The 4,491-nt window shown below is 53.3% G+C and overlaps 1 non-coding gene across 1 annotated transcript; it reads left to right on the top strand.

Annotated features, from left to right (window-relative positions):
• Positions 1-1,155: 1,155 nt before the first annotated feature.
• Positions 1,156-1,343, top strand: LOC141414467 (small Cajal body-specific RNA 16). Its single transcript, XR_012439495.1, has one exon.
• Positions 1,344-4,491: the final 3,148 nt, after the last annotated feature.

The raw sequence follows: 4,491 nt of genomic DNA, 5'->3' as shown, positions 1-4,491 counted from the left end.
GCAGTAGAGGCGTCACTTGTGAGTCAAAGAGGACGGTGATCTGACATCTCCCAGGGTCTGTCATTTTCACAGATCCAGCAAATTCTTTCTTGGTTGGGGGACTGGACCCAGGGCAGCATTTCTGCAGCTCACTCCCCGTGATCTCTCATCTTTTGTCCCAGGACCTTCCCCGTGGATGCCCTAATAGGCTCTGTGACCTTCATCTTCATGTAGCCTCTCTACTCCCTTCCACCTAGGGTGGTGAAAAGAGCCCTGGATTTGGGGCAGAACGACTTGAATTTGAACCCACCTCTGCGATTCCTGGCTGGCTTTGCTGGAGCCCCAGCTTTCTCATCTGAAAAGGGGGTGAACATTGGACCTACTTCCTTCACAGGGCTGCATGAAGATGAAAGGAATAATGCATGCATGGCTCCAGACCTCTAGCAGTCTGGTAAGAAATGGGATGTCCCTTCTCCCTTCCTCTAGGGCCTTCACCCTCCAGCCACGATTCTTGTCCGCTTAAACCATACCTCGCCGGCCGCGGCCCCTTTAAGACAGCTTGGAGGACCTAGCCTCAAAGTCGCGGGCTACGCTCTAGCTGTCGTCTCGATGGTAAACGTCACTTCCGGCCGGAAGTGCGTTTGCGCAGCTGCTTCCGCTCAGGGGGCGGGGAAGCCAGTGGAGACGCGTCCTCGTCGGTGGGAGAGGAAACGCTCTCGCCTCGTGCTGGCCGCGGGTCCTTGGCCCGCGGGGCGACACGAGGTGGCCCTGGCCGCGGTGATGGCGAAACTCTGCCGGGGTGGGGAGGCCGGAAGCGCTGAGACCCCAGCTCGGGCCCGCGGGACCCCAGGGCCGGACGCCCCTCCGTTAGAATCTGTTCCAGGAGCCACTGGGGCGTGGACGGGAGGAGAGCGAGGGAGGTGGCCCGCGCGCAGACGCCGACCTCGGCGGGAGGGGGTTGGGGTGGGAGAGGACACTGTGGCCCTGGCGTCCCTCTGCACGGGTAAACCTCCCATGCACTTTGTTTTACGCTTTCCCCCAGGAAATGAGATCTTGATTGGGTGGAGGCACGCGTCGATTCCTTCCCGACCTCTGATGAGTGTTTTCAAAGTGGCCTCAATTCGGGTGACCCAGGTATGTCAGAGCATCTTAGAAACCAAGGGTCCCAAGGCGACGATGGTCTGGGGAAGAGCTCCTGTGTTGTTGAACCTGCCCAGCGGGTGGGTGCAGCCTTGTAACCAGGTAGCCCGACCTTGACCTAAAGTAAATTCCCAGGGAAGTCCTTCCCGGGGTTTGGATTTGCAGTAACAGGTGTGAGCATTCCAGCAGCAGCTTGATGGTCATGTATGACACTGCAAACAGGACTTGCCAAGAGACTATACGCCGCGTTGAACACCCGACCAAGTGGTAGGGACACAGATGAACACAACAGTGGTGGCTCCTGTTCTCAGGGAGCACCAGCCTTGTTGGGGAGACAAGATTAAGTAACCACACTTAAGATGGTTGGGTGCTGGTGGCTAATGCCTGTAATCCTAGCTATTTGAGAGGCTGCGATCAGCCTCAGCAAATAAGTAGCTTGCAAGACCCCTATCTCCAAAATAACTACAGCAAAATGGACTGTCGATGAGGCCTGCTTTGCAAAGCAGGAAGCCTTGAGTTCAAACCCCAGTCCTGGGCTAGTGGAGTGACTCAAGCAGTAGAGTGCCTGCCTAGTAAGTATGAGGCCCTGAGTTCAAATCTCAGTACCACCACCAAAAAAAAAAAAAAAAGGTAATTCAAACCAAGGTGATGAACACTGATGGAAAGCATAGTCCTGTAAGAATACACGTCACAAGAATGAGACACTTGAATTGGACTGATGAATGAGTAAGAGTTTGCTGGGAAATACAGGAAACAGCATGTGCAAAGGCCCAGTGGCTGAGCAAGTGTAGCTAGTGGAGGAACTGAAGGATGACCACTGTATCCCAGAGAGCAGGCTGAAGGGTGGGGTAAAACAGCTGAAAAAGTGGGGAAGGGCCAGCCCACACAGGGCCCTGTGGCTTATGTAAGGATTTTGGTTTTTCTCTTAAGAATAGTAGGGTATCATTATGGGGGTTTTTGTTTGCTTCGTTTGGGTTTTTTCAGTGTTCTGGGGTTTGAACTCAGGGCCTCACGCTTGCTAGGCAGGTGCTCTACCATTCAAGCCACACATCCAGTACATTTTTTTGCTCAGGTAGGCTATTCCACTTTTTGTCCTGAGACCAGCCTTAGACCAAGATCCCGCCACCTCCACCTCCCTCATGGCTGGGATTACAGTTGTGCACCACAGTGCCTGGCCCTTCATTATGGGTGTTAAAGGAAGGTGTGCGTAAAGCTGCAGTTTCAAAAGATCATCTATGGAACACTGCTGGCCAACAGAACTTCCCATGATAGAAGTGGCCAGTTAGGCTGTCCAGAGCAGACACAAGCTGCATGTGGTCATTGAGCATTTGCAGTTGAGGGACTGGGTTTTGTACTTTAACTGAGATGTAAATGTAGCCAGTGGTCGTTGTGTTAGGCAGCGTGGATCTAGCACACATTAAGGTGGCGATGACACTTGGTACACAGGTGCCTTCTCAAATCTGCACCTGTGCCTCTTTGTAAAGGCCAAGAATAGTGTCTGCTTTCAGGAAAATCTTTGTTGATCTCCCCTCAGCATCTGTCCATTTCGTTATCAATGCAGAGAAGTGACATCCAAGACAGGGCGTACAGTGGTCCAAGCCTGTGTCAGATGCCTTGGAGGGACATAAAGAATAGTGTGGTGCTGACGGGGTGTGATGTGGTCAGTGGTGGGTAGGTGCTGAGCACGCATGAGGCCCCTGGTGTTGAGAGGTTTAGAGTCTGTCAGTGCAGTTGGCAGTAAGCTCTGTGGAGTAACAGGAAGGAGCATTTCCAGGGGACCTGGCTGGGGGGTGACCCTGTGAAGGGAGGAAGGGCTATTTTTAATGAGGAAATGAGACAACTTGGGGCAGGCGGGGGGATGTAGGCACTCCCACGGGGGTCTATGCCGAGGACATGATAACTGGAGGGAAAGAAGGAAAACAAGCAGACTGGACTAGGTCATGGGGTAGGGGCTCTGGATGACAGAGGTCAGGTTTGTCATGCTGTTTCCAGCAGGTTTCTGAGTTACAGCCTGAAGAGAGGTGGTCTGGAAGCCACTCTGGTCACCTCAAATAGGTGACCAGCCCTGGGCTCAGGCACAGCCTATAGAGTTGGAAAGACAGAGGATGAACAGAAGCAGGGTCCCCACAGGGAAAATCCCAGGGCACCGTGCACTTTGCATTCTGGGTGGAAAGTAGACTGGGAGAGTTTTGGGGCTGGCAGTTTACATGTTGGTACTTGGTGACATGGGGTGAAAGCTGATGTGTGTGCTTTCTTTGCAGGTCACTTGACCAGAAGATCTGTGTGCTGGGTGAAGGCTGACTTCCTTTCTGCTGGTTGTGTGGTTGGTATGTCATTGCTGTGGCTTAGGCACTTCCAGGTCTGCTGGTTTAATTCTTACCCATGTGCTCTTTGAGTGCTGGCCTGCTGAAGTCTGTTCTGTGTGGATGTAAATAAATGTGAAGTGACCCCGAGGAGTCTCTTGTGTTCTTTATGGTTCCTGTGCCCAGCAGCCATGGATGGCCTCCACTGCGTGACACTCGTGGCAGTGCTGCTTCCAGCTTTGGAGTGACGTGCAGAGCCACTGCACAGCTCTGTGGGAAGGGTGGCGCTGGGGGCACTGTCAATCCTCAAGCAGTGCGACCTGTTAGAAGATGTCAGCATGAGTGGGGAGGGGCTGAGTCTCTGCGATCCTCAGGAAGGAGTGGCTCCCACACTTCTGGGTGGTATTAGTGCTTCACTTTGGATAGGAATGGCCAGAAAATGACTTCCTCTCGAGTCTGGTCACACAGCATGCATTGTGGGTACTGGGCTGCCCCAGGTCTTTAGGTCTCTAGCTCCACATGGGCATCTTTAGCTTGCTAGCTGGGGATCCACGTGTCAATGGGAGCCCTGCCAGCCTTTTGCAGGAATGAGTGACCCCCTTCCTGGGGAGCTGTCAGGTTGTGACTGTTTAGTGGTCTCAGGTCCTTCATGCATTTGCTACCCTGTCCCCATAAGGTCCCTCCACCCGGGGCCCAAGGTCCTCAGCAGGGACAGCCAGTATCTCCATCCCCCCCCAGATGCACACATCCAAGGGGACATTGTCATGGAGATCAGGGACATGGAGCTTGGGAATGTTTGGCCATCTACTTAGGTGCACAAAGCAGATGTGCCTCCTGGAGCCTGTGTTCTATCTGACACGTGGTTTTCACGGCGCACAAACATCTGGCCACTTATGTCTGTGCTGTATGATTAGGCTGCCACAGAAAGGCTGTCTGGTATTTCCACCTGCCTGTCACTGCTGTGTTTCTATTTTTCATGTTCTCGCCTAGCCTAGCCCATCTCTTCTGAAAGCCAGGGGAGTAATTTGGACACAACGGAGTGTTGACAGCCAGTAGGACCTACCGCTTT

This window comes from Castor canadensis, chromosome 11 (genome assembly GCF_047511655.1).
Source record: "Castor canadensis chromosome 11, mCasCan1.hap1v2, whole genome shotgun sequence".
NCBI classification, from domain to species: Eukaryota; Metazoa; Chordata; class Mammalia; order Rodentia; family Castoridae; genus Castor; species Castor canadensis.
Note: the sequence above shows the minus strand (reverse complement) of the source record. Positions and strands in the feature narration are given on the sequence as shown.